The 24,518-nt window shown below is 38.0% G+C and overlaps 1 long non-coding RNA gene across 2 annotated transcripts in view; it reads left to right on the forward strand.

The window, feature by feature from the left end:
- The window catches only part of LOC111759892 (uncharacterized), a 70,939-nt gene that overhangs the window by 40,249 nt on the left and 6,172 nt on the right, over positions 1–24,518 (forward strand). The window contains exon 3 of one of the 2 annotated variants that reach the window (XR_009185931.1): positions 1,077–3,090. The exons of the other annotated variant lie outside the window; for it this stretch is intronic. This is a non-coding gene — a long non-coding RNA (uncharacterized lncRNA). Of the gene's footprint in view, positions 1–1,076; positions 3,091–24,518 lie in introns of those variants that run through there. 2 annotated transcript variants of the gene reach the window in all.

Below are 24,518 nucleotides of genomic sequence, written 5' to 3' on the forward strand. Positions count from 1 at the left end.
AAAAAATAACTAATTTGAATGGAAGAGGCCAACTACCTATAACTAAATTGGAAGAAACAACTACCTAGTCTTTATTACTGAGGGTCAACAAAATATTGTTGTGCCACAAAATATATTTGCCACCAGAATGCCTTGTTTTGATATTCTAATATTCAAGAATATTTTAAACAACGAGTATACCATCCTGGAGATGAAAGATGAATTAAGTGGCATTTCTGTCTTCACTTTTACCAGATTGGTGGACAAACAAAATACGTTAGATACAGATTTGAATCCTTGCTCCACTTGATGTGTGAGGCCTATGTTTCCTCAGAAAAAATTATGTAAATTTCTTTGAGGGTTGTTTTTTCCTTCATCTGTAAAGTGGGCTTTGTTTCACCTGTTTTCCTGAGTTGTAGTAAAGATTAAAAATTATACATATACAATGATTCACAAAGAGTAGGTACCAAAGAAAAAATAATTTTTTCCTCTGTCAAGGTTAATTATTTTTAAAATCATTATCGGAAAGTAGTTGTAAGCAGGAGGTCAAGCCTCAGGAAGTTGACTGAATATTTCAACACTCCAAAGAAACCACACCGCCTTTTGGGGAATATGGGATTATAAAGTCATTACAGCAAAGGAGAATGGGTTAGTGTAGGGGAACAGCCTCATATTTGAGAAGCTAAAGTTTAAAGGCTTATGTGGGTGCCCAGTTTCGGGAAAATGTTCACCACACACTCAGTTCCATGGCTAAGGATCAGGCTGCTGGCTAATTCAACTCCCTCTTGCCTTTGTTTGACAAATAAGGAGGAGGAGAGGGAAAGGGTATTCATTAGCCCCTCAGTAGATAATGGTGTGTAATGGAATGAAGCACCAATAAATACAGTGAGATCACTTAGGTTCTTTTGAAATCTAGATAGAAGGTGAATAAAAGAACAAATGTGTGCAAACAAATGAATACAAAAGATACGTGGGTAAGTGTAGTGTCATGGGATGGCTTAAGGAAGAGAATGGTCTAAGATGGCAAAGGTAGGGGTCAGGGTGAGGGCAAGTTTGACCGCAGGATCTTCATGAATGTGCTGGTTTCCCCTCCACAGACTCTAGGTGGCTGAAGGTATTCAAGGAAAGACTGTTGAAGGAAAATGACTGAAGAAGTAACCAGGGAGTGAAGGATAAAGCAAGGATGGAAGTGAAGATCTGGGAGTAAAAAGCGTCTTTCTTCATTATTTTGCTTAAGATGGGCCTTGGTTATCGTGGCAGACTGTTTATGTACTCTGGCAAGCACAGTCTTAAATCTTTATCTGAGTCTCTGTGGGTATGAATCCATTGTAAACAAGATCTTTTTCTTTTTCCCACTCCCCCTCCCCTGCTGTTTTTGCCATCATGTCCATTTGCTGTGTGGTCTTCTGTATCTATTTCTCTTTTTATCTGCTTGTTTTTCTCCTCTAGGTTTCACCAGGATTTGATCCTGGGGACCCCTGATGAAGAGAGAGGCTCCCTGTCACTTGTGCCACCTCAGCTTCACCTTAACTCTCCCCTTCATCGCTCTTTTTGTTGCATCATAATCTTGCTGTGTGACTCACTTGTGCAGGCACCAGCTCACCGTGTGGGCACTTGGCTTGCTGCGTGGGCACTGGTTCGCCGTGTGGGCACTCGGCTCACCATGTGGGCACTCGGCTCACCACATGGGCACTCACACAGGCACTTGGTTTGCATGTGGGAACTTGGCTTGCAGTGTGGGTGATTGGCTCACCGCATGGGCATTCATGCGGGCACTCAGCTCACTGTGCAGGCACTGACTCATTAGCAGGCATGCTTTCTCTTTTTCTTTTTCACCAGGAAGCCTCAGGAATTGAACCCAGATCCTCCCATGTGGTAGGTGGAAGTCCTATCACTTGAGCCACATCTGCTTCCCAGGATCTTTTGAAGATACTATTTTTAGTTAAGGTGAGGCCAACTGGACCAAGGCGGGCTTTAATCTGGATTACTGGAAGCCTTATAAAGAGAAAGTCACGGGGAGGAGCCAGAAGCCAAAAGCCAGTGGAAACCCATAGAGCAGGAAGAAAGGAGTGGACATCACCATGTAATAAGAAACAGAAATACAAGACAGAGAATTCCAGGGCTTGAAGATAACCAGCACCAGAACACTTTATCTTTGGGGGAGAAAGCTAGCCTTGTCAATACCTTGATTTTAGACTTCTTCTAGCCTCAAAAACAATAAATTCCTGCTGTGTAAGCCAAACCAGTTTATGGTATTTGTGAAAGCAGCTCTGGCAAACTAAGACAATCATTCTTTAGAAAGACTGACTAAAACTATGAAAACGATGATGAAAAACTCTGAAGTCTTCTTCATTTGGTTATGGGACTCTCATAAATATCCTCAAAGGTGATCCTTTATATATTTTAGCTTCCTTTAACTCTCTGGTTTATGAAACTAGACTGTGAAAGATGAAGGTACTGAATGACTGTGAAGGATGTAATCTTACAATTGTCTCATTTTCTAATAAGAACAGCTAAGACTGATATAATTTGAAGTTGCCACCCATTGCTTTGCTTTTCTGAATGATGCTATGATGCACATAGATAACTTAATTACAGATTCTTTTGGTACTTACTTTTTCTGAGTAAGGAAATCTTACTCGTTGTATATTTATAAAATTTGAAAGCTTGGTAGAGGAAATAGACCTTAATGAGTTCATGTCTTTTCAAGCCCTACTTGGTAAAAGCAAAGATTTAGAGTCCAGATACTACAACTCCCCTTTGCAAGGTGATTTAAGAGAACCAAAATCAGATTCTTAGAGCACACCTGCTTTAGGCTCCAGGAAGATATTGAGTCACTAAGCATGAGGGCTGTGAGTGAGAGCCCTGGGTAGGCCTATGTCTAGCCTTTTGTAATCACAAATGCAGTATTTTATAGAAGAAAGAACTTGGGCTTCAGGACACCCTGAACTGAGTTCACATTCTGGATCTGCTACTATCGATGGCCTTGGCTTTTTAAAATAGTTCATGAAAAGTTTAACTTTCCTTCTAGCAAGTGAACCCCTAAGAGAATGGGGCCCCATTTTATTTATCCTTAAATCTTTATGCATTCAATAAATGCTTGATGAATAAATGAGCATTCACGTCTCCTTGTCTGGTGAATATTAACACTTCTAGATAGCACATAGTGTGCCAGGAACAGGATACCAGATACTTTCACACGTGGTATTATTTTGCCTTCACAATAACATCATGAGGCAAGTGTCATTCAAATAGGAGGGAATTTGGTTTCAAACTGAAGAAAGAACTTGCCAATGTACAGGGAGTGGTTTACAGATCTGTCCATATCTTAAGATAGTTTATTATTTTGTCAGTGGTTAATGATGCCTGTTTTTTGGTGATTCTTAAGAGTTTCAAATTTAGAGAGTGAAAGTATCTGAAAATAGTCCAAGGTTCTTGGAAGATAAATTTGCTCACAATTTTGCTTAGACTGAAGCTTAGAGATTGAGGTAAGTTGAGGTATCTGGCTGGAGTAGGTAAAATAAATGGCAAGAAAGAAGACAGTTACTGATCAGCAGATCATAATACTATTAATCCACCTGTCCAAAGCCAACACAACTAAATCAATAGTGGCATAAGGGAGTTCTGAGAAGATGGCTTCAGGGTAGGTAGAGAGGGCTCAACTCTCTTATAAAAACAATGGAGAAAGAGTCAAAACATGTACAAGCACCTGCTTTGGGGGTCAGCAGATCAGGACAGTGCTACCCAACTCCCAGGAGGTTGAAGGACAGAGAGATGAAGAACCTGAAACAACGAATGTGAATTACCGAAATGACCAAAAACTTCCCAACCCTTATGAAAGACATAATATCAATATACAAGAAGGACAACACACTCCAAACAGAATAAATCTGAATAGACGTACCCTGAGACACCTACTATTGTCACCTCTGATGAAAAATATCAGAGATAAAGAGGATTCTGAAAGCAGTAAGAGAAAAGCAAAGCATCATATACAAGGGAACCTTCATAAGATTAAGTGCCAACCTTTCATCAGAAACCTTGTAGGAGAGAAGAAAGTGGTATGATGTATTTAAGGTACTGAAAGAGAAAAATTTCCAGTCAAGAATTCTATATCTGGCAAACCTGTCTTTCAAAAATGGGGGAGAGGGTGGTGGACTTGGCCCAGTGGTTAGGGCATCCGTCTACCACATGGGAGGTCTGCGGTTCAAACCCCGGGCCTCCTTGACCCGTGTGCAGCTGGCCCATGCACAGTGCTGATGTGCACAAGGAGTGCCATGCCACACAGGAGTGTCCCCTGCATAGGGGATCCCCATGCGCAAGGAGTGCGCCCCGTAAGGAGAGCCCCCCAGCGCGAAAGAAAGTGCAACCTGCCTAAGAATGGCACTGCCCACACGGAGAGCTGACACAACAAGATGACGCAACGAAAAGAAACACAGATTCCCGTGCCACTGACAACAACAGAAGCGGACAAAGAAGATGCAGCAAATAGACACAGAGAATAGACAACTGGAGTTGGGGGGAAGGGGAGAGAAATAAGTAAATAAATCTTTTTTAAAAAAATGGGGGTGAGTTCAAAGTCTTCATAGACAAACAAAAACTGGATAGAATATGTTACCAAAAGATAGAATATGTTATCAAAAGACCAGAATTAAAAGAGATATTAAAGGGAGGGCTGTAACCTGAAAGGGAAAAACAAGGGCAAGATACTTGGAGAAGAGTGTGAAAATGAAGATTATTAGGAAAGGTAATTTAAAGGGTAAAAAGAAAGAAAGAAAAAACAAACAAACAAACTAAAAGTTGCGTAAGACTTGAAGACCCTATCCAGAGGGGAGGAGGTATACTTTGCTCTTTTACGTGGTAGTTTGTTATATTGCTTTCTATCTTGTCGTGTAGCAGAGGTAACATTTATAGCTTTGCAGTATATTCGCAATCAATTGCTCATGCTATTTTCAAATGTCTCAGCATTGCTATGGCACTTCATCACCTGCAAATGGCTTTTATTGCTTTGTTGAGTCCAAAGTCATGAACCTCATTCCTGGCTTACTCTACAGAGTTTTAAAGTTTTCACTAAGAACTTTTGCTTGTTCTCCTCAATTGGAAATGTTTATTTTACTTTCCAAAAATGGCCACAGAAGATCTCACTCATGGTCTTATTTTAAATTGCCGCTAGCATGTTTTTTGACAGTGTTTCCCTTCCCCTCCCACTGAATAAGCACCAAGCCCCGACATAATTCCTTTCTTCTGTTAATAACAAATGAGTTATATGCATATTCTGGAACCAAATCGTGCATGGTAAGCTTGCCTTGTGCTTATGGCAAACTTCTATCTAAATTTCTTAAATGGCATGTATGTGAAAAGCTATTAATGTTTTAAGAAAATACACTGTTGAAGAAAGATATTAATATAGTAAATAATGTAATCAACATCACCAAATAGTCATTTGATTATGAAACAAAAATCACAAAAGTAAAAATGAAAGCAGAACTACCTGGACACAACCTGATTAGTATGATTATATTGCATAACCTACTTATCTCAAATACCTGTAATCATGTAATTATACCTTGAACTTACGCAATTATGGGATATAATGATGTGTAACAATTATGGATAATAAGCCAGTTATCTCTTTTTGGAATGAGGGGCCTGTGAGAAGAGTTTGATGTTTAAAGAAATTCCTCAAAGTTGCATATAACAAGTGCATACTCCAGGGCAGAAAGCGCGCTTGCAGATTTTCACCCACAATGTCTTCTTATAGCCTGCTGAATATTTCCTGAAAGCTATCAGGAAATAAGCTCTGCGCCTGAGGATGAAAAGTGATCTTTGTTTTTCAGGTTATGCTTTGGGGGTACATCATTACCTTGTCTTAGACTCACTCTCCTCTTTGCAAACCTATCGAACACTCATTTTGTTCTTTCATCTTCCTACTCAGTCTGTTCATGATAAAAATACCCATTCAACCTTCTCAGAATACTGACACACAAGTACAGTAATTACACACTTGGCATAAGGGCAAGGAAGAGAAGTGGATGTCATAAATATCCAGGCTGCTTTAGTAAGACACTTAAGGTAGAAAGAAATAATGTACAGTCATGTTGTGCCAGCCTCAGGTTGGTGGTTCATGAGCTTTGAGCATGGAAACTGAGGGAAAACTCTGGGGAGAAAAAAAGCAAGACACAGAGACCTGTGGAAAACATGGGGTCTCCCAGAGGTTAAAAATGTCATCATTGTCAGTGTGGTGAGAGAGTAGTAAAGAATGAATTAAGATCAAAGTACCCATTACTGGCTTTTATTCCCAAATTGCTGAATGGATTTATCTTAGCTTGCCAAGGCTGTCATAACAAAAATACCAAAAACTGGTGGCTTGAACAATACCAGTTTGTTGACTCATGGTTTGGAGGCTAGAAGTCTGAAATCCTTGTACCAGCAGGGAGGCTTTCTCTGAAGTCTGTAGCGTTCTGATGGTGGCTGCTGGCAGTCCCTCTCTGCCTCTGGCCTGGTCACAAGGTCTTCGGTCTCCTTCTGTATCCTCCTTGGCTTGTACTTCTGGGTCCAAATTTCCTTTGCTTATAAGGAGTCCAGTCATACTGGATAAGGCCCACCCTGCTGCAGTTTGGCCTCACCTTAACATGATCTTCAAAGGTCCTATGAAGTTCACAGGAGCAGGAGCGGGGGTTAACACTTGAACATGTCTGTGTGGTACATCATTTAATCTAGCACAGAGTTGGTCACGAGAAATTAGTTTATTTGGTGCCCTTGTGATTTGAGGTCTTTTAGGGACTCTTATTGGGGCAGAACAAACAGCTAAGCACTCTGTTGAAAGCTATAGAGATGTTAACTAGTCTAATCTTTCAAACAACCTGAAAAATAAGAATTATTAGACCTGTTACAGAAGAATTATATCATTTCCCAATATAGTCTGGCTGATACATAAGGATGCTAGATTTATTCTCAGGGTTAACTCTGAAATTTGCTACTCTTACCTATGTTCTTCCCATGGATGAGCAGATCAGAAGACCTGAGAATGGCATCCAGCAACTAGAAAAAGAACATGCTCTTGAAAATAGGTACATATCATAGTGTAGTTATAAAAGCTAACCATAACTGAGAGTTTTACTCATTTATGTTTCTTAACTTTTTGAAATGCACACTCTTACTATTTCATATTTTAATTGTAAAGAAACTCCTAGAAGTAAGTTGATTAAATTATCATGGGAGAGATTTCTGTACTAATGTGGTAGCCACTAGACACATGTAGATATTAAAGTTAATTTTAAATTAATGAACAGTTAATAAAAACAAATCGCAGGTCTTCAGTTGTAGTGGCCACTTTTCAAGTGCTCAGCAGTAGTGGCTGCTGAATAGGAAGCACAGACATAGACCATTTCCGTCATGCCAGAAGTTCTATTAGACAGCAGTGTTAGATGATCACCAAATCAATCTTTTTTTTCTTTCTGGGCACACAACACTGCTTCCCAGAATCCCTTGCAGTTATGTATGGCCATTGGACTGAGTTCCAGCCAATGGGAGGGAGGAGGAAGCAATGTACACCACTTCCAGTTCCAGACCTTCCCATGTGAGATTGTGCATATCTTTCCTGCTCTGTTAATTTGATGCAGTTGAACTTGGTTCCTTGGAAGCGGTGAGATAAAGATGGTGGAGACAAAAGATGGAAGGCACCTGGGTCCCTGAATTACTGTGTAAAGGGAAGAAGCCTGCCAATTAGGAAACCTGCTTTGAACACCATGTGAATAAGAAATATATTTCTATTATTGCTGGCATCTTACCTTAATTAAGATGACCTTTATTGGAACTGTACTGAAGAAATCCTGATGTAGAACTTTGCTCTCAAACACCTCACTGAAATTAACAAAATAGAACAAATAGCACAAAGGTGGGCAAAGGAAAAGATAATGCAAGTAGCAAACCTCTCTAAAGTCAAAGAACTTTACTTTCTTTCAGAGTTAGCAAACTTGTGTATGATAATAATGCTGATGATGATTTAATACGAACAAGAAGAATAGTTATGATGATAGTAACAATAATTCACATTTTTTATTCTTCCTATGTGCTAGAAATCTATGCATTACTTCATTTAATTCCCATAGTAATTCTACATAGTAAGTGCCATTTCATCCCCATTTTACGAATGAGGAAACTGATAGCAAGTGTAAATAACTTGTCCATGATAATGAACTAGTTGGAGAAAGCCATTATTCAATTTCTGATGTATTGACTGCAGATATGGAGCAAACACAGACGAGTTTGAGACACCTTTCTGACAATGGCTATTTCCAGTAGGGACCAATGGTATATAATAAGTCAAGAAGGAGCGCTGAGTGAGCGGTTCTCATTCTAGATGTGTGGCTAATTAGAGAGTAATATTTAATGACGGCAAGGCTTTGTATGTATAAGATAATAAGAGAGAGCAAGAGTGAGTATGTGGGTATTTGCAAGTATGGGTACATGTTACATTTATTTGCTAAATCTGTGTATACTCTATCCTTAGTCTTATTTTAACTAATTTCTTTTCTCATGTTCTCAGTTAAAAAAAACACAAAAAACAAATTCTGCTGTTATGGGAAGTCATGAATTCCCAAACTAAATTTATGGACTTCCCTAGATTATATTGTTAAGGTCTGCTCCTTAATTGTCAGACTTTTAGAAATAGAAACTAAAATAGCAACTGAAGAGGGAATGTTCTTGCTTTGGATATTTCCAAATAAAGCATAATTATTGCTCTGGATGAATTCATTGTGTACTAAGCACACAGCTATGTGCTAAGAGTACAGCTAACTTAATCAATGTGGTCCTTGTGTGCATAGAGCTCATAGATTTTAAGTAACGCAATGCTTTATAGAGTAAAGATCACACAGTTACATAATGACTGTTATCATTTTGGTTTTGTTGTATAAACTTATTTAAATTTATTATTTTCAACATGCTTGAGATCACGTTAACATATTCATCTCAAAATGAATTCTAATTAGTGCTGCTTTTTAAGTAATATAACAGACATTTTGGGGATGAAAGTAAACAAATACTATTGTTTGTCTTGTTTTATGGGTGAGAAAACTGAGGAAAATGTTAAAACCGGTCATGGTCATTTTATCCCACAAACAAAATTTTGAATTGAAGCTAAAGTATACACACACACACACACAACTGAACTATTTCCTACTATAAAGAAAGTTTGAAAGAAATATCTCCAAACCCAGAAGTACTAGATGAGCTATAAGTAGAACAAATTAGAAGAATAAACAAGATAATATAAATTAATGATCACTGTCAGCCCCTCCTAACCACAGCATTTTGCTGCATTAATAATTCTTTGCCATAATAATTCCACACACTTATTCAGTGAATGAAAGTAATATATAAAACCACAGTAAACAGGGAAGGGGATTTGTTCATGTTTGGCAACTTACGGCTTGAAAAAGCAATAACCAGAAGAAAGAGTGTGTAGCAGATCATAAAGTAAAAGGCTTTGAATAGTTTATGTGACACAGCTTTGAAAGTTAAAAAGGAGTGTGATGCAGGTAGTGGAAGGTGATACTTAACACACATTACCTAGTGGGACTGATTGAAAGGTAAGAGGCACAAGTATGAGAATCGTGTAAATAACAGTAAAAATCTTGAATAGCAAGAATGCTTGACTATGGAAATTCTTTAAATCATAATAAAAGGGAGGAGTCACAGCATAGTCAACTCAATCTCATGTAGGGCTTATGTTTTGTTTTATTTTGTTTTTTCTAAGAAGGTACTGGGAATTGAACCCAGGACCTCGTACATGGGAAGCAGGCACTCAATCACTGAGCTACGCCCACTCCCCTCATGCAGTTTTTTCTGCTTATCTAGAATCTAAGTAAAAGTTTTGTGGTCTGGGACTCAGATTTGGGTTTTCAGAAAACATTAGATATAAAAAAAAAATGAGCAAACAAAAAACTAACAGACCAATAAACCAACTTAAAAAAAAAATCTGGGCTAAGGGGCAGATGGTATATGGAGTCAGGACTTTCTGGAACAGCAACAAACCCACAAGTTCTACTCATTCAGAAGGTGAGAAAAGTTTGGATTGGGTTGTGATGTGTCAGACGCCTGCATTTTCTTTTGTTCTAAAGCACTGTGTTTAAAGAGAGATGAGTTATAAAAATTAAGAGGATCATAAGAAGAACAAGGATTCAAGTGTCAGAGAGCAGTTGTGGTGGCCTTATCAGCCACTGGGGACCTGAGTACTGAGAAATAGGTGGGTGCTGAGGAAGGATAGAGGGATTGAGAGGTGACTGCTAAAGGCTATGGGGTTTTTGGAGCAATGAGTATGTTCTGAAATTGATTGTGGTGATGATGCACAACTCTGTGATTATACTAAAAGCTATTGATTATATACCTTGAATAGATTGTATGGTATGTGAATATCCTTCAATAATAGTAATAAATAATAAAGATGTAGATGGGTGCTATACAAGAGAACTTTCACAATGATGGGAATGTTCTTTTGCTCTCTCCAATGTAGCTGTGCGCATGTTGCTGTGTCTGGTGTGGCAAATGTGGTTGAAGGACTGAACTTTACATTTTACTTAATTTCAATATTTTAAATTTAGATAGCCACATGGGCCTAGTGGTTACTATATTGGGCAGCACAGATAGGGAATAACCTTACTATTTTTTCTTTAATTTTAAACACAAATGTTGCAATTATTCATTTAATTAATATTTTTCAGGAGCCTATGCCATATCAAGTACTCTACAAAGCACTTGACTTCAAATATTCTGATTGCTACTATAGTGCAGAACTGGAAACTAATTCCATACAATCCACTTTTCTGCCCAGTGGGAAACATTATTAATAGGAGTGGGCTAAATGTTCTTCAAGTTTACTTTATGTATTTCTGCCTGAATTGATCTGAGTCTCTAAAACTTCCACCTTATTGAAGAAAAAAATGCATGACATTGTTCATGGGCTGCTTTTACAAAGATGGGTAATAAATAGAAAAAAAAAATTTCAGAGTTGTCTTAACATATTTAAGAAGAAAATTTATAGTGGCCCAAACAATATGCATATAGGCATAAATAAATCATAACTATTTATACATGTTAGAAATAGAAAATGCCAATGAAAATTATAGTTGGTGTAGTGTTCTACTTGCAAATAGCACTTTTTATATTTCCTATTTATATGGCACAATTTTTACTTGTTTTTCTTTTTCTTTCTTTTCTACTTTGCTTGCACGTGTGTGTTTGGAGGAGCGTTGCCTTGCTTCATTTTCAAATGCCATATTGGTTTATGTTTGCAGGGGATTGAAACCATAACTGTGGTCATTGCTTAAAAATGTTGAATTCACTAGAGAATATGTCTAAATAGTGTTTCCTGAAATACTACATATATATATGGAAACAAAATTGAAAACTAGTTTCCAGAGGCTGACGTCACTTGAAAAAAATTGTGGATAGTGTGACTGAGGAATTGAATTTTAAATTTTATTTAACTTTTTACTTTTTAAAATTTAAATAGCCAAATGGAACTAGTGACTACTACATTGGGTAGCACAGATACAGAACAATCTTTTTTTTTTTAAAGATTTATTTTATTTATTTCTCTCCCTTCCCCCCATTGTCTGCTCTCTGTGTCCATTCACTGTGTGTTCTTACTATGTCTGCTTGCATTATCATGCAGCACTGGGAAACCACGTCTCTTTTTTGTTGCATCATCTTGCTGCGTCATTTCTCCATGTGTGTGGCTCCACTCCTGGGTGGGCTGCTCTTCTTTTCATGCGGAGCAGCTCTCTTTATGGGGTGCACACCTTGTGCGTGGGGCACTCCCACATGGGGGCGATCCTGTGTGGCACAGCACTCCTTGTGCACGGCACCACTGCGCATAGGCCAGCTCACCACATGGGTCAGAAGGCCCTGGGAATCGAACCCTGGACCCTCCATATGGTAGATGGACACTCTATCAGTTGAGCCATGTCTGCTTTCCGATATAAAACAATCTTACTCTTTTATAAGTTTTAAACACAGATACCACAATGAATTTATTTAATTAAATAATTTATCCTGTGCCTATGACACATGAAATACTCTGCCCTTGGGTGCATTTTTACATTAACTACTAGAAATGGCACAGTGAAGGAAGATGGCAAGCTATTGGTACAGAAGTAGGAAGAGCAAACTTAAGGTGGGATATCCTCTTTATTTCCCCAGCAGCTTAAGCTCCTATTTTTGAGCATATAGGATCTGCATTTACTTGGCAGAGTGTACTTTACCATACATGGGGCGCACTGAAAAATCGGCGGGGTCTTCACAGCTTTTAGTCCACGTACCGGCACATGAAGTAGCTTTGTGACATCATCTGAATGGTTAAAAATTAGTGCCTGGCTGGTTCAGATCAGTTGAGGGGCTATAATATTACCGGGCTGCCATCTCAAGCTCCCAGTTTCTTTTCTCCTGGCAGCCTACGTTATGGCTGATTCTCTGAAGATATAAATGATATGTGACCTTACCTGACCTTGGGTGTTTGAAAAATCCTTTCTTGTGGTAGGGGAAGTGAAATAGAGATGGGGGGAAATGTTTAATGAATGAATAGGTCAGGTTTAAGACCAGAATTTAGGATCGGTTTCTGGCATTAGAGGTGGGTGGGGTGGAGTGGGGAGATCACCACAAGGCAGTGCCTTGCTGGTTTCAATGGTTTTATTTTCAGTGACTCCTAATAAATAAAATTCCTTTAGCACAAACACTTTTGTTGAAACCAGTATCACAACTGTCATCAGTGGTCACAGCAACAGGATTTATAGCACTTAGGAAAAATTCACTGAAATTTTGTAGACATTTTTGACAAAGGCAGATCTACACTGACTAAATAAAGATCTGTGTGGTATATAAAATAATGTTACATATGAAAGTCACAGAGTTCTTTCATGGGATGAAATATATATTACTAATCAATTAGCGGGAAGTGGACTTGGCCCAGTGGTTAGGGCGTCTGCCTACCATATGAGAGGTCCGCGGTTCAACCCCCGGCCTCCTTGACCCGTGTGGAGCTGGCCCATGCGCAGTGCTGATGCACGCAAAGACTGCCGTGACATGCAGGGGTGTCCCCAGTGTAGGGGAGCCCCACACGCAAGGAGTGCACCCCGTAAGGAGAGCCACCCAGTGCGAAAGAAAGTGCAGCCTGCCCAGGAATGGCACCGCACACAAAGAGCTGACACAACAAGATGACGCAACAAAAAGAAACACAGATTCCTGTGCTGCTGATAACAACAGAAGGGGACAAAGAAGAAGACACAGCAAATAGACACAGAGAACAGACAACTGGGGGGCGGGGTGGGGAGAGGGAAAGGGGAGAGAAGTAAAAAAAAAATCAATTAGCAACTATACTTTAGTTGACCTATTTGTCCTCTCTCTTTTTTATGTATGAATATATATCATGTGCTTTTGTTTGTCCAAAGTAAGCACACAGATACGTATTGAATGAATAAATTGTCTAATTTATTATAATGATTATTCCCAAATAAATTGCTTATCTTAGTCACTGCCTTTCATCTATATAACTTTGTTCCTTTTGAACTTTGTTTCTTAAATCAGAAAAATATATTGCTTCTTAATGTCTTAACACCTCTAAGTGTGTGAAACCACAAGAGGAGTCAGTTAAGACCAAATTGTTGTTCTCTATTTCAATTATCATAGACATTTCTCATATTATTCCAATTACAATTATATGAAATAAATAGGGCAGGTATAATGAGTCCCTATTTGCCAGCCAAGTCATAAAGAGATTTTGTGATTTCCTAAAAGCACATAACCTGTTGATGGCAAAAAATGGGCCTAGTGTGATGCACCATAAATAGTCACCTGCATCTGTTCCAGCATACCTTGGAAACTGAAATATAAAAGTCAGATTCCCCTTTTAATTATAGCTCTTTGTCTACAACTCAAAGCACACTACAAATGAAAGATTTAGATGCTAAGATGTGCTCTTCAAAGGAACATAGTATCATCTTGCCTGTTCCAAATCCTTATTATTTAAAACTGTAATTATATTTTTAGAGTTTCCTAAAGGCCTTGGTTGAAATATTGTGACCAGATTTTAGAACACAAACTAATTACATATTTTCTAAAACATTTAAGGCATATCTGTAAATAATAGGTCTGGAGAACACCAGGCTTTTACCTGGAATGCTGTAAGCTCATTTCCACCTATGCTGTCTAGTGTATTTAATTTCAGCATCCAATGGCAGAAATAACGGTTTATTTCAACTTCAGACATTTTGGTCTTAGAAGAGAGAAAGCAATGCATTTCCTGTTGGTATTACACTGAGAGTTAAATCTACATTTTCATTGCATATAGTATGTTCATAATATTAAGTTTATTTTTAAAGTTCGGGAAAAAAAATGTTTATATCTACTCTTTCAGTAGGTCATGATTCAATTCCAGTGAGATGGTGTGCTCATCCAGTAAGCATTTATTGAATCATGTCTGTGTTAGTGTGTGAATTCGTCTACACTGTACTCTCATGTAAACATTACAAACACGACACATACGCAATGCCTTTTTTAAATTTAAGTAAAAGGTAATCTTTAGTGAGAAAAGCATGTGTATGTAAAACCAGCGAATTGAAATGAAATAAGACAAATATTTGAAAGTTGGACACCTAAAACATTTTTTTACTAAATTCAAAGTGTACTTACTTAGGTGAGTCTTCCTGGAGAAATGGCTCTCAATCTATGGGTTTTATGGTAAATGGAAGGAAAATAACCTCAATTTATAGAATTCTGCCACTTTTTGTGGTTAATTAGTCAGGCCAAATGACAATTGAGATGGATCTCAGTGTACAACCTTGGAATACTCTAGATTTGGAATCATATAAACAGGCCCCTGTCTCTGCTCTCCTTCCAGCTGGGTGACTGAGCATTCACAGCCTCTGATTGCCTCAGCTTTCTCATTTGTAACCTGACCAACGGGGAGGAGGAAAACCTCAAAGATTTCAAATGTTTTGCCTGTGGGCCAGACCCCCCTACTGGCATGTTTTCTTCAGAGAATTGTAAAGAATTGTGAGTCATGGTTAAAAGCTGAGAAGACCTCATCTGGACTTCTCTTGAAAATTGAAAACAACCTACATTCTTCCACAACCACCGACTTCTCAAACTGAGTGATGGCTTCTCCGTGGAAAAGGCAGGGTGCTAAGCCATCCGATGCCCTACTGATTCCTAACACTGAAATGGCATGTGAGTTACCATTTATCATCATGCCACCGTTTTCCTTCTCCTTGTAAGTATTTTTCTGAATGTATGTCTACCCAAACTGGTAAAATGAAATATAAATCAGGAGAGTCATTTGACTTTTTTCTTAAACTCACTTCTAGTCTCTGTCTGGGCTTTGAAGTCATTTGAATTTGTAATAACAAGTCTAGTAGACTCTTTGGTAAGAAGCCCAAGTTATTACAATGCTCCAAAGTTCCCACATGATCTGGCCTTCTGCCACCTCTTGAACTTAATCTCCTGGCTCACTTTTCTTTAATGCTCTGTGTTTCCTTGTTGTTTCTGAGACCAACCAAGGATGCCCTTACTGATACTCTTTCTCCTGCTTAGCTGGCACCAATAATGCCATCAAGCAAAATCAATACGTAGTCTAGGCAATGATCTCCTTCCCATGTCGGATAACTATTTACCTACTTGAGTTATATTTTGTCATTCATATCTTGCTTATCTTCAGAATAGACTTGGGGTGTATTTTATTTGTACTTCACTTTGGACCAACTTTACTGTTCTGCGCTTTTGAACTGAATGACGCTCAGCAACCCAAAATGTTATTGTTTGGTTGTTTCTGTTTATTTGTCAAAACTCTAGGATATCCGTCATGTTTAGCAGCCTTGAAAACCATAGCCCCTTGAATTTACTTATTTATGAGGTTGGGACAAAACTTTGACATCAGAGAAATTTGGTAGTATAAAACCCAGTAGCTGGGGAGGAGATGTGGCTCAAGCGGTGAACACCTGCTTCCCACATGGGAGGTCCCGGGTTTAGTCTCTGGTGCCTAAAAACAAAAACAAAACAAAACGAAACAACAAGCAAGCAAACAAAAAACCACCTCAGGGGAGCTGATGTGACTCAAAGGTTGAGCATTGGCTTCCCACATAAGAGGTCCAGTCTCAATCCCCGACCCTTGGTACCTCAAAAAAAAAAAAAAAGAAAAAAGAAAGAAAAAAGACCCAGTAGCCCACTAGATTCTGAGATTCTTCATGAGGTCCATGAGAAGGGCTGGAACTTGAACACTTCTCTTTCATCCAAATAAACACAAGAGTAGCAGAAATTATTCAGTAAAATGAGTCAATTCAATGGACATAACGTAATGGGCAGGATCTCTCCAGGCAGTGACTGAAATACAGAGGAAGCTTAAAGATGGGTGTTGGTATGCACAGGCCTGTGGCGGGGAGGGCAGGAGCTTTCTCCTGTGGGTACTCACCTCTGTTGAATAGGAAACCCAACTGCTAGGGCCTATCTGTTCCCCACAGAGAGGAACAGCTCATACTCACCACACTGGTTTTGCACGGCACTGTACACTCTCAGTTTTGTAAACTGTGGGGCATGGTAACCACTCAAGCTTTATGATAATATTTTTAAAATTAGTCACAAGTTTTTTAATATAAGCAATGCTTTCTATTATGATCTCAGGACAAAAATGAAGTGATACACATCAATAGAGTCACAAGGCAGTCATATTTACTTGGGAAAGTTCAAAAATAGTTGGAATGAAATCTGAAGAGAAAATGTAGAACAATACTCCCTTTTTATTTGGGGGGCTATTCCTTCTGTTGAAATATGGATCAAGCAGTGTTTTTCAGTATCTGAGTATCTGGTCAAAATGTCAGATGGTTTGGCTCTGGTAACCACGTGATCTGTAAAAATCGGGATGACGAACACTGATTGACTTATGTGATTAATATTTTTAAAACCCTCCACTTACTACTGTGCTTCACTTCCAATTCCCTTTCCTTTCAGCCAGGTCCATTTTGGACTGACTCAGTGCTTGGCACACCAAGTAGCTGTCCAGCTTCTGGTAAATGTTCCTTCATGGAGTCAAATATTGAGTGTTTTCAAGAATTTGTGATTCAAGAGAATGGGGTGAGGAAACTTGGCAATGCTGATTTAAATTGCCAACCTACCTTTTTCTGTAACAAAACAAAACATCAGACGTTTAATATTGCAAAATAAAGACTCCTTTTATTTTACATGTGTGTGTGTTTGTAGAGTTATAGGCACCCAGTACTCAGGCACCTTGGCAATCTGAATGCCATTCTTAACCCCAGGACCCACACGATGAGAGGTCACCCTGAGAAGGAGGAGCTCAGGGCGGAAATTTCAGGGACCCACTAAGCCAGAAGGTGTAATCCAGAAGATTGCCCATAAAGTTACCAAATAGGAGAGAAGAGTGATGGAACCAATAACCAGGAATGGAGCCCAAATCAGAAACATCGGGTGAAGGTCAGGAGAAAATGGAACCATTTTTAAAAGTGGAGTGACTTGCGGGAGAGAGAAACAGAGCACAGATGGCCGTCAGGTGGCTGAGAGATTAGAATACTCTGGGATCAAGTCCCAATACTGGGTATTTAGAGTGTTGATCCTTGCCTGGCAGGAATATCCTTAAAGGAGACAGAGTGCCTAGACATTAAATTATTCTTACTTCTATTCTTCAATGTCCTGTCAGTGAAGAAAGGGCAGGAGAAGAAATGAAAAGATAGTTTTTCCAATAGTGCACACTCAGAGACAAATACATAGACATAGGCCCAAACGAGTTGGATGCTAAGAAATGATTCATTTATTCATGCAATCATTCATTTATCATTTTTTCTGTATCTATATATTTTCACTTGAAATCATATAAAATTGTTCCTGACACTCGAAAGTGCAACAAATATAAGAAGGTCTTTATATTTTTCCAACTTGCCAATCCCTGGAGTTTAAGTAGGTCTAGGTAAATAATACTTATAACCAGAATATTTACTTTAGGGTCATTTCAAAATTTAAAAACATGCCTCATAAACATCAAAGGCACCTCAAGTTGGAATCAGTATCACAGTGTTTAACTGACTGAACTTTTTTCCTGGTTTGGACCAGAAACGTTATGTGGTCTATTAAAAAAAACATTGTTTTTTCCATATGTGGTAGAAACAGCCATTCAATGTGTTTGCTTTCTCTTACATGTGATTTGTGGTGTCTCTTTATCATACACCTCAGTGAGATCAAATAAAAATGTAGATAAATATACTAGGCTAGATTATGATTTTAACAAGGACAGAAGGCAGAACACCCTATATTACTACTCAAAAATGGGAAATAGCAGACATAAAAAACATACGATAAAAGCTGTAAGGCGTGAATTGACACATCTATATTTAATAGAGGACATGTTAGTTTACCAATAAAGAAAACTGCATTTTAAGGGATCAAGTCACACACAGTCTGCTCTCACATGAATTTTTCAATACCCAAGCGATGGTAGAAAATGATTGATCTGGACATTTACAAGGCGGCTCTGGACATTTCTTATTTAACTAGATTTTTTTCCCCTTACAACATGGGAATAGAAAGGTTTATCATTTTCATAACTGGAGTTGTATTTCAGTGGGGTGATGGGTCATGAGTTTCCTAACATGTTTTATTTATAATATGAACCCCAGAAAAATACCCTGAGATAGCTTTTTCAATTTAGGTTAAAGGAAAGAAATTGCTACTTTTCTTAGTTTGGGAACAAATGAAAATGAGGGCCTTTACCATGGCATATACAAGAAAGCTAAAATTTCAGAGTAGTTAATAATCATGCAAAAGCTCCTTCTACAATGGATGGTCTTTGCTTGAGAATTTAAAACATGGTTTTTTTTCAAGCAAAATTGTGTTTCTCCTTTTATGGGGTCCCTTTTTACCAATCTGAACATGGCTTTCCCTTAGCTATAGAATATCAATTTGTATGATCCATATTTATTGATCTAGCTGCAGAACAATCTGCTTTTGGAGTATCTTTTACCTGTAGGAGGGAAGACTGTTGTTTAGGGGACTTTATTTAAGAGATGCCAAAAAGATTTTACTCTACATTTTTGTTTCCCCACCGCCTATCTCAGATGCCCCCAAATTTGTAATGAAGCATATTCAATTTGACAATGAATAGTATGAGCTGAACATGCTGGAAGAAGAGAGTTCTCTTCTGCTAGATCAAGGCATTCTCCTTAGCAATTACCATGACTAGAGATGTCTCTAACTAATTAGAAAATGTAAGAGAACTGGAAATGTTTGCTGGAATAGCACACTAAACTAGTTCTTAAAAATTAACAAATCAAGAAGTTCCTCTCAGGCTCCTCTATCAGCATGGCTTTTCTAAAAAAGAAAAGTGAACAGAAATATTGATGGGTGGGGTGTCATGAAAGAGTCTGTCACAGAGATAATTTCGGAAGTTTCCTGTTTTATCCTAAAACTTCAGGTAAACTTGCAATTTAATCCATCCTAAACCTATTCTATTATTATTATTATTGAAAATCGCACCTTTCCCAAAGTCTCAAGTGAATTTGATTCTCAAAGGGAAAAACATAATACTTTCTTCCAGAGTTACAGTTTTTTAGATAAAATCCTGTTATACCTTGCTCTTCTAAAATTATCATGATTAAATCAAATCAGAGAAATATACAGAATCGACATTGATATTTCAACACTTTTTTTCACCAAAAAAAAATCCCTTAATTATCAAAGTAAGTAAAATCGACCCTTAATTTACTATGTTTTCCACTCTAAACTGAAAAATTTAGAATGCTGATTTTCTTATGAATTTTAGTCCTATCTGATTTGAATGGATATTTTTCTTCTGAATGAAGACTTTGACAACCAGTGAGTCAGCATTTCATGTGATTAATTGAATGCCACTTTAGCAGACTGTGGGTTGGAGACTAACAATGGCTCACAATTGCTGTGCTAATCCCAACTTGAAATCCATTTAGGAGCGCAAGTTGTACAGGAGTGAGAATCAGCATGTAGGAAAATCATCACTGAGCCATTATCCCCCTCACATCATCTGCTTCCTAATTACACTATAATTAGATCAGGGACAATTACTTTTGATTTCTATTATTATTGCTTAGAATACCTTGTAATCGTAGTGCTATAAGAAAATTCAGAGCTTCTCAATTTTAACTTATTCAGAGGTGGTAACAGGACTAAGTGTTTAAGTGACCTGACCAAAAAGAGATCACATGGACAGTTATTAAAATTGTTAAATTAATTGTTTTTAAATATTATGTCATTTTATTATTTTGTCTGGAATGTCCCCTATGTCTCCTATATTCCAGCCTGTTGAGAAAGAAAGCCAGCAATTGATTTTCTCTTCCTCCCTTAGTCACTGTTCTTATGCTAAAGGCCAATTGCTTCATCAAATTGTTAGCGGAGAACTTATTTTTGTTTTAACTCCTGCCCCATCACTGTTGTGGTACAGGTTCATTGAAGGGTTGAGTCTTCCTATTTCATCCTTTACCCCATATATTTTTCAGTGTTCTCTAGGGAACAGAACTGCCAGGAGATTTCTGTAAATACTACGAGATTTTATGAAATTGTCTCATGCGAACATGGGGATGCACGAGTCCAAATTCCGTAGGGCAGGCTACAAACCAAGGGCTCGGTTGAAGGTCCTTGATGAGTTCCCAGGAGATGTTGGCTGTCTGAAGTAGAGATAGGAATTATCTCTCTGAACACTGAAATCACTTCCCCTTTTAAGGCCTTCAACTGATTGGATGAGACCTCACTTATTGCTGACAGCAATCTTCTCAGTGGATTGTAGATGTCAGTAGCCATCTATGCAATCAACTCACTGATGACTAAAGTCCACGAAATACTCTTGTAATACAATTAGCCCAGTTCTTGTTTGACCAAATGAGTTGACACATTCGCCTAATTATCACACCCCCGTAGCCCCTAGCAGTGACTTAACCCTAGGGGGAATTCAAGTCGTGAGTATTGAATGTTTATTGTATTCCAAAACTAGTTATCCAGAATTCTGAACATGCATTTCTTGATCCTCTTTCTTTAAATTAGATACATCTACTTGGCACATCTTTTTACTGAATTCCCTACGCTGTCATCGTATACACATAATCCATTTCACACACACACACACACACACAAAGACTCAGTTTTATAACCCCGCTGGTAATGTCAGTTCTGGGTCAGGGTAATGTAAGTTGTAGATCAGAGTTCATCTTTTTGAACAGTCTGTATTAGCAGTTCTCTGGCCGTTATTTCCTTCACTTCAGGAAGCTGTGGAAGGCCCCTCCCATGTTGCCCACGTGCCCTTCTCTATCTTGCTGAATATATAGGTTGGAGCTCTTTTACTTACAGAGAGCGAATGCGCTGTGAGTTCTCCTTCCTTCCACTTGATGAAATGTGTCTAACAGATGTCCCAACCCGGTCCATTTCCCAAGTGAGCACGATAAGAATGACAAAGTTTAGTCACACTGAATTTCAAGAAATCCAGGAGACAGCCATCAAGATAAGCCTGACAATGAAAATGGATGTCAGGAGGAATTTGGGAAAAAGAGAAATGAAATGATTGAGATTAGGGGAAATAAACAAGAAACAATTAGATTAAGAGCTAGACCTCCGATTCCCAGGGCCACGGGGCTGTCTGGACAGTCTTTCAGGTGAGAGAGCAGGAGTGTAGACAGGAAATTGAACTTCCCAGCAGGGACGCTATGTGCTCCTGGGGCGGACAGGCTGGGGGACTGAAGCTTTATTTAAGGTTTCATTTTACCCACAGCCACGTATTGTTTATTCAGTTAGGGCCTCCCAGGAGTCTAATGTAATTTTTCAAAAATGTCGGGTACTTGTGTGAAATTTTAACCGGTTGTTAACAGAGGGTAGTTAAAGTGAATTTTTAAATGAAGGGGAAACTAGCTGTTATTATTAAAGCAATTATCTTCCTGAACAGACTCTTGCCTTGCATGGTATATTTTATCTGAAACCTCTCTTTTCCTCAGTAAAAATGTTCAGAGATGTATTTTTTCTTCATGCTTGACAATATAGTGCAAATAAATTTGGTAGAAAGCTAAATTTTTTTTGAACACATCTACAAAAGGAATAAGAAATTTGGATTATAAGCGCAGATGCTTTAGATAAGACCATCCCCTCCATCCTTTTATGAGATTTGGAAGAGGAAATGTTCACCTGAATTTTTTATTGTAGGCAAAATATTTTTGCAGGGACATTAGATGGGTGAGAGGCAATATTGTCATAATTTGTTATCTATACAAAAGAGTTGAAAAACGGCTATTAAGATACTTCAGTCTGGACCTAAATAGTAAGAAATGCCAAATGTAGAAATATTTGCTCTGGACAATTTGGCTTAAGATATTTCCAGCATAATTTCAACTTTCTATTTCATATCTAATTAGTTTTGCTCAAACATTAATATCAATCTTAGTCAGCAGGCAAACACAATTTGGGATAGTTTAGATCTTTATGATTGAATTTATATTAATTTTTTCCATGTTGAACTTTGCCTGATTATTAGGGACATTCATTAAGCTGGCAGTCAACTTGATACATTTATCTAGATTGATTGGCAAAAAGTTGTATTGAGGTAGGAAAAGTGGAGCTCTTGGAACAATTGTGGAAAAAAGGACAGATGATAACAGTTTTAACAAATTGATCCAAAATTTTAACACCAAGTTAACTTGCCTTGGTACATACTATGGGCTTTGGGAAGACTGGAACACAAATCAAACACAGGAGACCAAAAGGTTTAAAGGGAATATATGTAGTAGAGCATTTAGAGTATAGAGAATGAATTTCAATAACACACAAAAAATGGTTAATTCAGTCAATAATCCTCATAAGAAAAATATAGACTCACTAAATGGAAATAATGGATATTAAGAGAGTCATAGGGATAATATAGTTATCTGTATGGATATTGGGAAAGTGTTTTATCTGTAACCATATAAATATAATGCAAAGATACACAAAGACACAGTAAATTTAAATTCACTAATGAGATATTTGAGGAATAATTAAAAATTAAATATGCATTTACCTTTTTACATGTAATTTCTTTTTAATTAACATTATGAGTAATTTTAAGGTATCAAGTTCAGAAAAGGTAGAACATGTATTTATTGAATTTACACTGATGTTATGGGGCTTATGGGTGCTAAATAAAAACTTCTTGGTGAAATATCTGTGGATGGAGTATTTAAATTCCCAATTTTGTTTCTTCTCTGTCAGTGTCTCTGTGCATGAAAGTCCCTGGTCACTTTTTCACATGAATAATGACTGGTTTCCCCCTTGGCTCACTTGATAGCAAAGATGTAACAAATTATTGAATTTGGGCGAAATTCTAGAAATTAATTTGAGCTCCCCAGGAGCAGATGCCAGTTGCTGTAAACACAAACAGTGTTTTTTAAAATTGTATTCAAATGCAATATTTGTTTATCCTTCTATATAGCTAGACATTAGACAATATTGTTAATTACATATGAAGGTGGACAGCACTGTTGATGATCTACCAACTCTGACAAAGCAGAAGCAGAGGCACTAAAAAATTTTTTTTTAAAAGCGATCTCGATCTAGAGGAGCTACTGAGAAGGGAAGAGCTAATCCAAAAATTAGAAGAGGAAACAACCTACATTTCTTAGGAAAGGTTTTTAAATTCTTCTTTAAAAGTCATGTATGGCTTCCTGAGAAGTTTATGTGTTGGCATTGCCCTTTGTGTTTCCAAAGTTTGAGCAGTTATTTGAGGCTGGTAAACTTGTTGGTGACCTCACATCTCACACAAAGGAAGTCTGGATGTTGGCCTCAGTTCTTTGTGGGCCACTTAGATCAGCTTAGATGTTGAACAGAGCTTCTCTGATCGCCCCAGCCAGCCATCTCATACTTGTCCTCCTCTCATCTCTAGCAAACCTAGATGAGAAAAGGTGCTCAAGGTGCAGGGAGGGTATGAGAACCCAAAGAACCATTCCCTCTTCTGAAGCCTTATGGTTAAAGTATGTGTGTTATTGACAGTTAGTGCAAAGTATCATCATATGTCTGCATATTGTGTAGAAGGGGTGAGGGTAGATGCAAGAGATAGAAAGGAACAGATAGTGAAGAGTGGCTGTTTCCTGTCCTAAGCTCTTTTCTTGCCTCAGTTCCAAGAACCTGACACCAGATAAGATTTGAAAAGATGCATACATAGAACCATTTTTTTTTTTTAAACTTCTTCACTACCAGGTTTATAAGGCAAGCATTATCCTAGATTCAGACTTAGCTGCTCTGTCCCCTTGGACTCTGCTCTCCATGCTAGCTGCATGTCATCATTTATTGCTTGAAAGCTCCAAGTAGCAATTTTTATTCATCCATTTAAAAAATTACAAGTATTGTGTAAACAATTACAAGTATTATACAAACAATGAACATGCTGGCTTGGCCCATCTATTTGTAAGAAAAACATGTGGGTTTTTATGGAAATGGGTTGCAGCTCTTGAGCTCTTGGCACAATTACAAGTATTTTCAGTGCAAATCACCAAGTT

This window comes from Dasypus novemcinctus, chromosome 5 (genome assembly GCF_030445035.2).
Source record: "Dasypus novemcinctus isolate mDasNov1 chromosome 5, mDasNov1.1.hap2, whole genome shotgun sequence".
Classification (NCBI taxonomy): Eukaryota; Metazoa; Chordata; class Mammalia; order Cingulata; family Dasypodidae; genus Dasypus; species Dasypus novemcinctus.